At 39.8% G+C, this 12681-nt stretch overlaps 1 pseudogene; it reads left to right on the plus strand.

Moving 5' to 3' along the window:
* The first annotated feature begins 275 nt into the window (after window positions 1-275).
* LOC103069341 (tRNA wybutosine-synthesizing protein 2 homolog) overlaps window positions 276-12681 on the plus strand; it is a 14726-nt pseudogene continuing 2320 nt past the window's right edge.

The following is a 12681-nucleotide window of genomic DNA, read 5'->3' on the forward strand; positions in this document are numbered from 1 at the left end:
AGCCCAGCGCCGAACACGCTTCCGTACGGCGCGTGAGCCGGAAACTCCTGGGCCAGAGGGACGCAGGGTCCCTCCCCCGGCGTTATTCCGTCAGCAGCCGGCACGCGTTACGTCCGTGAGAGTGCTAGTCCCCCAGCTTGCCCGGCCCTGGGCTCCCGCCTGAGAATAACTTGGTTCTGAGCTGGAGCTCAGCTGATTTGAAGGCTTTTAGTATGTTGAATTCCTTATTACTCATTTTTTTCTTAGGCTAACGCAAGTAATTGTCGACCACAATAATGAGGCGGCGGCGGCTTTACCATGGTAAGAGGGAAGTCATATGATAAACAACCGTGGCATTTTCAGTTTAGTTCCGCCCTGTTACGGGAGGGAAACGCTTGGCCACGCCCCAGCGGCGTGCATTTTATTCTTTTGCAAAAGCTGTGAACCTTCAGGGCGACGTGAGGAAAGACAGTCGCGGCAGCCTAGAGAATGAGGGGCGCTCAACGTCAAGGCGCCCACATAGCTGAGGAGATGGGGAGGTAAACGCAGAAGAGACCCCTACCTGCTCTCGTGCAGCTTCTGGGCTCCAAGTGTTTTGTGGTGGTGAGGCGGCGGGGCGGCGGGGCGGCGGAGGACGTAGGCAGGCAGGGTATCTGAAAACTTCGGAACGGAAAATATCTTTGACTGGTTGTACGCCGGAAGCAGCTAAGATGATTTTAACTCGGGTTGCTTTGGCTCCAGAGGCTGCATGTTTAAGTGCTGTATCTACTGCCTACCAGTATAACTCAGAATTTTTAATGGTGTAAGTTTTTTTTTTTTAAACCGTTTTTGAAAAAGAACTTAGAGCATAGGGCCTGGTGATGGTGGATCACTGTCTCATAATAATGAACCACCGAAGAATAGGTTGAGGCGCTTAGCCAGGGCTTGTTCTGCCATCAGCCATTTGTGGAGAATGGATTGTTGGTTCTGTCACTTCATCAACCATCCCTACTGGTTGTAAAAGAAGACATGTGTACAAGGGGTATTTCCTAAGCTTTTGGTTTTTTATATTTGTGTTTCAGTTATAGACCATGTGCCTGTGACCCCATGCCTCATTGCTGTTGTCCATGAGGGTCTTTTCCCTTCATTGCTACGCTCCCAGAGTGACACATTTCTTTTGCCTCCAGGTTGTAGCAAAATGAAGACAAGGTGTTGTCTGATGCTGTTGTAGGTATTATGACTGAACCTCAGTTAACACAAGGAAATAGATGCTGTATGAAGAGGTAGGGGAAAAACTAGGAAAGATGCATTTCTACACAAATGGGACTAAGTGTTATTTGGGGGCTTTGAGCAGAAGAGAAAGGGTATGTAGTGGAGAATCAAAGAATTTGGGAAACCACAGGCAAGATTTGTGGGGCATTGGCAGAAAGTTTTGTGGTAAAGTCCCGAGCTCTTATCCAATTTTGTTAATGGCACTAAGAATATTGGATAAGGTACCAGTGAAGCAAGCAAAGACATTCAAGATTGTGAGGGCACAGAGACTTGGGTTATTTCTCCTGGCCATGAAAGGTCATACTTCCAAGGCTGGAGTAAGTGTTGCTTATGTTTGGTCCACATTTAAATTTCCTCAGACTGTCATGGAATGAAATCTCCCTTTGGAAGGCAGAAACCTATGGATAGACAACATTTCACAAAAACGATTCCAAATAGAACTGTAGCATTACCCAAGTTAGGAGGTGGTCTTGCCTGCAACACATAAGGTAACTTGGGGCCCTCAGAAAGCACGTGAATGTTGACACAGATCCTGGTCAGTATCTGGCTCTAGGTACCAATTGGCTAGCTTTCCAGAAAGAAACATCATTCCTAGGTTTTGCACTACTGCATTATTACACTGGTTCTGCACCAATATTTATACTTTCTGAGAATGTTTGAGGGTTCAGGTTTGAGGCTACTCTACAGATAATTGTCTAACCCATCAAAGCTGGTTATTCTGGTCTTTCAGCTTTAGCATTTTCATTTATATTTCTTATGTAACTACTTCTCAGTTCATGCTCAGTGAATATATTTCCTGTATTCCTTTCCCAGAATCCTGTTCCTTCAAAGGAGGTTCAGGATTGTTCACCTGCTCAAAGGCTGCCTCATTAAATATGTTGCTTGGTAGCAGGCCAGGGAGTTGGGTGGTCAGTTGAATTAGAGGATTTCCTTTGTTCTTGGCAGTGGCATGCTGACCTCTTGTTGCTGAATGGGGACTGTTTCTAAACCAAGCATTGGGAAAAACTGAGTAAGAGGGGAAGAAGTCTTTTGAGTTTTTTCTCTAGGAACCACCAGGCTTGTCTGAAACTTTTGTCTGTCTGGGGGCTTGTTCTGTTTCAGAACCAGAACTCTGGGAGACCATTGCCTTGGCACATGGAATTCAGGGCCTAGCAAGATGAAGGTGGATATTACTGGATAGCACTTAAACTCCAACAGTATGCTGCTAGGTGAGCATGGCTCGGTTGAGCATGTGGATAATGGCATCAGGCTGGGGTAAACAGGGTGGAGATTAAAAAGAGCTAATATTTGTGAAGGGCCATATAGATTACAAAGCTTTTTTACATAGATCTCACTTGATTCTCACAAAACGTGGGAGATGGTTTTAGTATGCTGTCTTTTTTATCGTGGTAAAATATACATAAGAAGATTTACAGTGTTAACCTTTTTTTTTTTTTTTTTTTTTTTTTTTGGTAAATGGGCCCCTCCCTGTTTGGGCCTCTCCCGTTGCGGGGCCCAGGCTCGGACGCGCAGGCTCAGCGGCCATGGCTCACGGGCCCAACCGCTCCGCGGCAGGTGGGATCTTCCCGGACCGGGGCACAAACCCACGTCCCCTGCATCGGCAGGCGGACTCTCAACCACTGCGCCACCAGGGAAGCCCAGTTTTAACCATTTTTAAGTGCATAGTTCGGTGGCATTAAGAATATTCACATTGTGCAACTATCATCATTCTCCATCTCCAGAACTTTCGTATTTTCACAAACTGAAACTCCATACCCATCAAACACTAATTCCCCATTCTCTCCTCCCCCCAGCCCCTGGCAACCACCATTCTACTTTGTCTCTATGAAATTGACTATGCTACATACCTCGTATAAGTGGAATTGTAACACTGTTTTTCTTTTTGTGATTTGTTTATTTCACTTAGCATAATGTCTTCAGTGTTCATTTATGTTGTAGCATGTATCAGAATTTCCTTCCTTTTTAAGGCTGAATAATATTCCATTGTGTGTATATACCACATTTTGTTTATCCATTCATGCATTGATGAATACTTGGATTGCTTCCACCTTTTGACTATTGTGAATAATGCTGCTATGAACATGGGTGTACAAATATCTGTTTGAGTCCCTGCTTTTAATTCTTTTGGATATATACTCAGAAGTGGAATTGCTAGATCATGTGGTAATTCTATGTTTAATTTTTTGAGAAACCATCATACTGTTTTCCACAGTGGCTGCACCATTTTACATTCCCACCAGGAATGCACAGGGGTTCCCGTTTCATCCTCACCAACATTTGTTATTTTCTGGTTTGTTTTTTTGATAATAGCCACCCTAACAAGTATGAAGTGTTATTACATTGTGGTTTTGATTTGCATTTCTGTACTATATTGGAAAAACCTACTGTTCTCCTCTCCTGTGTGTCTCCTTTACGTTCACATAGAACACTTTACTTTTGACACTTCTGGTCACCAAATGTGTGGTGGGGGATTTTCCCCACAACAAGCAAAATTCTCTGTGACACCAGCTGGGTGTCGTACAGTTTAACTCAATTCTGACACTATCTACCTGGAGATAGCATCAAATTCACAGGTTAAGGGCTCAGTCCCACAAGACTGCTTTCCACCCCCACTTATGCCAGTCACAAACCCAGGTTATCACCTGTGTTTTTGACCAATTGGCTATAAATCAGAGGTTCCAGCAACTCCCTCCTTGGGTTCAGTTAATTTGCTAGAGTGCCTCATAGAACTCGGGAGAACAGTTACTTTTATCAGTTTACTAAAGGATATGACAAAGGATACAGTTGAACAGCCATTTGAAGAGATACATAGGGTGAGTTCTTCAAGGGTCCCAAGTGCAGGAGCTTCTGTCTCTGAAGAGTTGGGGGTGCATCATTCTCCTGGTATGTGGATGTGTTCATCCACCTGGAAGCTCTTTGAACCCCCTACTTTGGGGATTTTTATGAAGGCTTTGTCACATAGGCATGATCAATTATTACTCCATTTCCAATTATTACTCCATTTCCAGCTTCTCTCCCCTCTCTGGAGGCGGGGGAGGGGGCAGAGCCAAAAATTCCAAGCTTCTGATCATGGCTTGGTTATTCTGGTGACCAGCCCCCATCCAGGAGCTCACCCAGAGTTGCCTCATTAGAACAAAAAATGCTGCTAGTGCTCTTATCATTTAGGAATTTATGAGGCTTTTAGGAGTCCTGTGTAAGGGATGGGGTCAAAGACCAAATATTAGAACAAGAGATGCTCCTAGTGCTTTTAGGAAAAGGTTTTAGGAGCTCTGTGCTAGGAACCGGGGACATAACCAAATATATATTTTTTCTGTTATCTAACACCTAAGGATTAATGAGGTTGAATGTCTTTTCATGTGCTTATTGGCCATTTGTAGATCTTCTTTGGAGAAATATCTATTTAAGTCCTTTTCCCATTTTTTAATCTGGTTGTTTGTTTTTTTTTGTTGTCGTTGAGTTGTAGGAGTTTTTAAGAATATATTCTGGATCCTAATCCCATATCAAATATATGATTTCCAAATATTTTTCCCATTCTGTGGGTTGTCTTTTTACTGTGTTGGTAGTGTCCTTTGGATACACAAAAGTTTTAAATTTTGATGGAGTTCAACTTATCTATTTTTTTATTTGTTACCTGTGCATTTGGTATCATTTCCAAGTAAATCTTTGCCAAAACCAGTGTCATAAAACTTTTCTCCTATGTTTTCTTCTGAGAGTTTTATAGGTTTAGCTCTTACATTTAGCTCTTTGGTCCAGTTTGAGTTAATTTTTGTATATGGGTTAAGGTAAAGGTCCAACTTTATCCTTTAGCATGTGGATATCCAGTATTCCCAGCGCCATTTGTTCAAAAGACTGCCCTTTCCCCATTGAATGGTCTTGACACCCTTGCTGAAAATCATTTGACCATTGACCATATATGTGAGCGTTTATTTCTGGACTCCCTTTTCTATTCCATTGATCTATATGTCTGTCTTATGCCAGTGCCACACTGTTTTGATTATCATACAATAGATTTGTAGTAAGTTTTGAAATCAGGAAGTGTGAGACCTCCAACTTTGTACTTTTTCAAGATTGTTTTAACTTCAAAATCCCTTGGGATTCCATGTGAATTCTACGATAGATTTTTTAAAAAATTTCTTCCAAAATGTCATTGGGATTTTAATAGGGATTGCTTTGAATTTGTAGATTGCTTTTGGTGGTATTGACATCATAACAATATTGCATCTTCCAACTCATGAACATGGATGTCTTTCTGTTTATTTGTGTATTCCTTAATTTCTTTCAGTAACCTTTTGTAATTTTCAGCATAAAAGTCACCTTCTTGGTTAAGTTTAATCCTGAGTATTTTATTGTTTTATATATATAATATATATATATATATATATATTTGACATATAACATTATATTATTTTCAGGTGTACAACATAATGATTCAATATTTGTATATATTGCAAAATGATCACCACAGTAAGTCTAGTTAACAGTCATCACCACACATAATTACAACTTTCTTGTCTTGTGAGGAGAACTTTTAATATCTACTCTCTTAGCAACTTTCAGGTACACAATGCAGTATTACTAACTATATTCACCATGCTTTACATTACATCCCAGGTCATATTTATTTTATAACTGGAAGTTTGTATCTTTTGACCACCTTCGCTCTCTGGCAACCACCAGTCTGTTCTAACTATAAGGTGTTTTTTTTTTTTTTTTTTGGACTCCACATGTAAGAGAGCTCATATGGTACTTCTCTGACTTATGTCACGTAGCGTAGTGCCCTCAAGGTCTATCCGTGTTGTCACAAATGGCAAGATTTACTTCTTTTTAATGGCTGAATAATGTTCCATTGTATATGTATACTACATTTTCTTTATCCATTCATCCATCCATGGACACTTAGGTTGCTTCCATATCTTGGCTATTGTAAATAATGCTGCAATGAATATTGGGGTGCATATATTTTTTCAAGTTAGTGTTTTTGATTCCTTCAGATAAATACCCAAAAGTAGAATTGCTAGATCATGTAGTAGTTCTATTTTTAATTTTTTGAGGAAACTCCATACTGTTTTCCATAGTGGCTGTACCAATTTACATTTCCATCAACAGTGTACAACAGTTCCCTTTTCTCCACACCCTCACCAACACTTGTTATGTCTTGTCTTTTTGATAATAGCCATTCTGACAGATGTGAGGTGATATCTCATTGTGGTTTTCGATTTGCATTTCCCAGAAGACTAGTTGTGTTGAGCACCTTTTCATGTATGTTGACCACGTGTATGTCTTCTTTGGAAAAAAGTCCGTTCAGATCCTCTGCCCATTTTTTAATCGGATTGTTTGCTTTTTTCCCTTTTGAGTGTTATGAGTTCTTTATATATTTTGGATATTAACCCCTTATCAGATACATGATCTGCAAATGTTTTCTCCCATGTGGTAGGTTACCTTTGCATTTTGTTGATGATTTCCTTTGCTGTACAGAAGCTTTTTGGTTTGATGTAGTCCCACTTGTTTATTTTTGGTTTTGTTCCTTCACTTACTCTTTTTGATGCTATTATAAATGGAATTGTTTTCTTAACTTCCTATACAGATTGTTCATTCTTAGTGTATAGAAATGCAACTGGCTTTTTTTTTTTTTTTTGCTGCATGTGGGCCTCTCACTGCTGTGGCCTCTCCCGCTGCAGAGCACAGGCTCCGGAAGCGCAGGCTCAGCAGCCATGGCTCACGGGCCCAGCCGCTCCGCGGCATGTGGGATCTTCCCAGACTGGGGCACGAACCCGTGTCCCCTGCATCGGCAGGAGGACTCTCAACCACTGTGCCACCAGGGAAGCCCGCAACTGGCTTTTGTATGTTATTTTTACACCTTAAATATGTATATTTTTAACTAAAAATGTGTAAAAACATTACTACAGAAACATTACCTAAGTTCAGAAATGAACTGAGTTATTATTTGTAAGTGGGCCCTTCAATATGATTTTAATATTTGGGAAAATATAAATATATTTTAGTAATTCTGATGAAATTTAGAATTCCAGTATTTGGGGTTTTTTTGTTTTTAATTTTTATTGGGGTATAATTGATTTACAATGTTGTGTTAGTTTCAGGTGTACAGCAAAGTGAATCTGTTATACAAATACATACATCCACGCTTTTTTAGATTCTTTTCCCATATAGGCCATTACAGAGTGTTGAGTAGAGATCCCTGTGCTGTACAGTAGATGCTCATTAGTTACCTTTTATATATGTGTGTGTGTGTGTGTGTGTGTGTGTGTGTGTTTGTGTCAATCCCAATCTTCCAATTTATCTCTTCTCCCCAATTACCCCCCAGTAACCATAAGTTTATTTTCTACATCTGTAACTCTATTTTGGTTTTGTATGTAAGTTCATTTGTAGGCTTTTTAAATTTTAATTTTAATTTATTTTTTTAACATTTTTATTGGAGTATAATTGTGTAGGCTTTTTTTAGATATCACATATAAGTGATATCATATGATATTTGTCTCTCTCTGTCTGAGTTACTTCACTCAGTATGAGAATCTCTAGGTCCATCCATGTTGCTGCAAGTGGCATTATTTTGTTCTTTTATGGCTGAGTAATATTCCACTGTATATATATACCATATATTCTTTACCCATTCCTCTTTTCATGGACATTTAGGTTGCTTCCATGTCCTGACTATTGTGAGTAGTGCTGCAATGAATATTGCGGTGCAAGTAACTTTTCAAATTATGGTTTTCTCTGGATATATGCCCAGGAGTGGGATTGCTGGATCAAATGATAGCTCTGTTTTTAGTTTCTTAAAGAATCTATACTGTTCTCCATAGTGGATGTACCAGTTTGCATTCCCACCAACAGTGTAGGAGGGTTCCCTTTTCTCCACACCCTCTCCAGCATTTATTGTTTGTAGGTTTTTTGATGATGGCCATTTTGACCGGTGTGAAGTAATACCTCATTGTAGTTTTGATTTGCATTTCTCTAATAATTAGTGATGTTGAGCATCTTTTCATGTGCTTTTTAACCATCTGTATGTCTTCTTTGGGGAAATGTCTGTTTAGATCCTCTGCCCATTTTTTGATTGGATTGTTTGTTTTTTTGATATTGAGCTTCATGAGTTGTTTGTATATTTTGGAGACTAATACCTTGTCGGTTGCTTCGTTTGCAAACAATTTTCTCCCATTCTGAGGGTTTTCTTTTTGTTTATGGTTTCATTTGTGTGCAAAAACTTTTAAGTTTAATTAGGTCCCATTTGTTTACTTTTGTTATTTTGCAGCAAACTCTGCAAGTTTGCTGAGTTCATTTATTAGTTCTAATGAGTTTTTTCAGGGGGAGGAATATTTAGGCTGATCTCCATATGAGATCATGTCATCTGCAAACAGGTAATTTTATTTTATTTTTTTTTTCGGTACACGGGCCTCTCACTGTTGTGGCCTCTCCCGTTGCGGAGCACAGGCTCCGGACGCGCAGGCTCAGCGGCCATGGCTCACGGGCCCAGCCGCTCCGCGGCATGTGGGATCTTCCCGGACCAGGGCACGAACCCGCATCCCCTGCATCAGCAGGCGGACTCTCAACCACTGCGCCACCAGGGAAGCCCCAAACAGGTAATTTTAGTTCTCCCTTTCCAATTTGGATGCCTTTTATTTAATTTTCTTGCCTAATTTCTATGGCTAAAACTTCCTTTTCGATGTTGAATATTATTCATCTGAGAGTGTCTTAATTTCTCTCTCATTTCTGAAGGACAGTTTTGCCAGATACAAAATTCTCAGTTGACATTTATTCTTTCAGCCCTATAAATATATTATCTCACTTCTTTTGGTCTCTGAGGTTTCCACTGAGAAATTTGCTGATCATCTTATTGAGGATCCCTTGCACATAAGAGTAGCTTTTTCATGGTCCTTTCAAGAGTCTCACTATAGCTGTTGACAGTTTGATTATAATGTATCTTGGCGTAGGCCTCTTTCAGTTTATCTTACTTAGAGTTCATTGAGATTCTTGGACTTGTGAATCCATGTTTTTCCTCAAATTTGAGACGTTTTCAGCCATTATTTCTTCAAATAATCTCTCTGCTCTTCTTTTCTTTCTTTCAACCTCTGGGATTCTCATAATGCATATGTTGCTTGATTATGTCCCATTAGTCTTTTAATCTCTGTCCACTTGACTCTTTTTTGCTCCTCAGACTTGATAATTTCAAATGATAACTTCAGCTTCACTGATTGTTTCTTCTTGTTTCAGTCTATTGTTGAACCCCTCTAGTGAATATTTTAGTTGTTACTATATTTTCAGCTCTAGAATTTCTTTTTTGTTCCTTTTTATAAATTTTGTTTCTTTTTTGGTATTCTCATTTAAAAAATATATTCCTTTCCTCATTCCTTTGGTTCTTTGTGTTTTCCTTTAGTTCTCTGAACATATTTAAGATAATTGTTTTAGTCTTTGTTTGGTACTTCTGGTGCCTGTGCTTTTTCAGGGACAGTTTCTAACACTTTATTTTCTTCCTTTGAATGTAGCATATTTTCCTTTCTTTGTATGCTTTGTGATTTTTTAAATTGAAAATTGGGTATTTGAAAAAAACAGCCTTGCAGGTAGGCTGTGTGCTGGGGAAGACATTTACTAATTAGCAAGGCTTGCTCTGGGCCTTGGGATCAGCCTCACGTGAAGCCTTAAAGTCTTCTTGGACCTTTTCTAGGCGTACATCTTGCCTAGGCCACTGTGTGTGCTTTTTCAATTCCCTAAAATACACATCTGTTTTTAAGTGTCTTAATTTCCAAAAGACTCACCACTGCTTCTTCTGGGGGCCGTTGATGTTCTGTTATGCTCCTCTACCTCTAATCTCTTGCCCCAGATGTTGCAAGACTATAGTCCCTCTGCAGCTTTCTCAAGCGGTGTCTTTTCCTAGCCTGAGATCCGAGCTATACCGCTTTTCGTTCTTCCTGTCTTTTCCTAGCCTGAGATCCGAGCTATACCGCTTTTCTCTTTCTGAACTCTAAGAGTACCTTAGGCAGCCCCCAGACAGATTACAACATTGCAAAAAAAGGTCCACCTTCCTCTTCTTTCCAGTTAGAGGGAGGGAATTGACAGCCAGGCCACTGCATCTCCCGGACTGTGCTTCCGTGCACTACAGGGGAAGGAGAGGTGGGGTACAAGTAAGTAAAAATACCATGGAATTTCCTTCCATTTCCTATGTGGCTTTTTCTTGATTAAGCTTTCGCTTGGTTGCTGTAGACTGTTTTCCAGATCTCCTGTAAAGTTATTTTTTGCTAATTTCTAGTTGGTTTTTTAAAAATGTTTATGTGGGTGGGGGTAGGAGAGCCTGGAGTTTCCTAGTTTACCAACTTACAGATATCACTGAAATAAACAGTATTCTATCTGTTTTATAAACAGAGATACCAGTGTTTAGATAGTGACTCATACAAGGTTCACAATTAATGAGGACAAAAGCTGGGCTTTGATTCTATTTCTTTTTCCAGATTTTGTGATGTTTTTAAAAATAAACTTTGAGTCTGTCATGCAGAGTGAAGTAAGTCAGAAAGAGAAAGACAAATACCGTATGCTAACACATATATATGGAATCTAAGGGAAAAAATGTGATGAAGAACCTAGGGGTAAGACAGGAATAAAGACACAGACCTACTAGAGAATGGACTTGAGGATATGGGGAGGGGGAAGGGTAAGCTGTAACAAAGTGAGAGAGTGGCATGGACATATATACACTACCAAACGTAAAATAGCTAGCTAGTGGGAAGCAGCTGCATAGCACAGGGAGATCAGCTTGGTGCTTTGTGACCACCTAGAGGGGTGGGATAGGGAGGGTGGGAGGAAGGGAGACACAAGAGGGAAGAGATACGGGAACATATGTATAACTGATTCACTTTGTTATAAAGCAGAAGCTAACACACCATTGTAAAGCAATTATACTCCAATAAATATGTAAAGAAATAAATAAATAAACTTTGTATTTTAGGATAGTTTTAGATTTACCAGAAAGTTGCAAAAATAGTACAGAGAGTTTCTATATCCACCTACTCCTTGCCCTGCACACAGTTACCCCTTTTATCAACGTGTTACATTAGTATGGTACATTTGCTATGATCAGTGAACCCATACTGATGAACTAAAGTCCGTACTGTTTTTCGGATCTCCTTAGTTTTTACTTAATGTATTTTTCTGTTCTAGGATCCAATCCAGGACACCACGTTAGATTGTTCTCATGTCTCCTTTGGTTCCTGTTGACTGTGACAGTTTCTCAGAATTTCTTTGTTTTGATGACCTTGACAGTATTGAGGAGTACTATTCAGGTATTTTGTAGACTGTGCCTCAGTTGGGATTTGTCTGATTTTTTTCCTCATGATGAGAATGGGGTTATGGGTGATTGGGAGAGAGACCACAAAGGTAAAATACCATTCTCATCATATATCAAGGCTTTGATGAGCCGACCAGCCTTTACCAGCTTTTTCCTCCATAAAGTTATTTTCCCCACTTTCTATACTCTATTCTTTGGAAGTTAGTCACTAAGTCCAGCCCACTTTCAAGAAGGGTTGGGGAAGATTAAGCTCCACTTCCTGGAGGGTGAGAATCTACATAAATTATTTAGCATTCTTCTATAAGGAAGAATTATTTATTTTGTTTCTCAAATTGTTCCAGCTTTGTTCATTAGAAACTCTTTCACATTGGACCCTATATCCCTTTGGCATCCCCATTGTTTTGTTCTTTGAGCACTTCCTTACTTTCTGGCACTACAGGTTGCTCATTTTGTATATTCCCTGCCACAGCCATGGGAGAACCAGCCATTTCTCCAAGGACACCTGGTTCCTTTTAGTAAATCAGAATGTCTTCCAGAATATGAAAGGTCTAGATGACTGTAATAGAACCAGTGGAAACCCATTTGGAGGGGTATGTGTGTGTAGGAGGTGGTTAACAGGAGCAAAAGAAAAAGGGAAATCTGGAAGGGTCATAATCCAATTCTCTTGAATGATAGTTTACTATCCATTTGGAGGCAATTTAAGAGCACAAAGTAAGAGATACCTTGGGTTCAGATGCCAGCTCTGTCACATTCTAGCTGTGTGTCTGTGAACCTCTCCTCGTCTGTAATGTGGATATAATAACCTCATGAGGTTGTTGGGATGATGATGAAGTGATTTATTTATTTATGTATTTATGTACTTACCACACTCTGCAGCATGTGGGATTTAGTTCCCCGACCAGGGATTGAACCTGCACCCCTTGCAGTGGAAGCACAGAATCTTAACCACTGGACGGCCAGGGAAGTCCTGATGATTAAGTGATTTAGAACACAAGCTTTTGCACAGTGCCTTGCACATGGTAAGCATTCACATCTTAGCTTATTATTCTTAGTTTCAGTTCTTGTCTGAACTAGCTACTGTAATGTCACGAACAACTGTGAACTCTCACTTTTTAAATTTGATGCCTTTGTTATTCAACTTCCTTCTTGTTATATTTCTTTCC

The sequence above is a fragment of the Lipotes vexillifer genome, unplaced genomic scaffold (assembly GCF_000442215.2).
Source record: "Lipotes vexillifer unplaced genomic scaffold, Lipotes_vexillifer_v1.1 scaffold152, whole genome shotgun sequence".
NCBI lineage: Eukaryota > Metazoa > Chordata > Mammalia > Artiodactyla > Lipotidae > Lipotes > Lipotes vexillifer.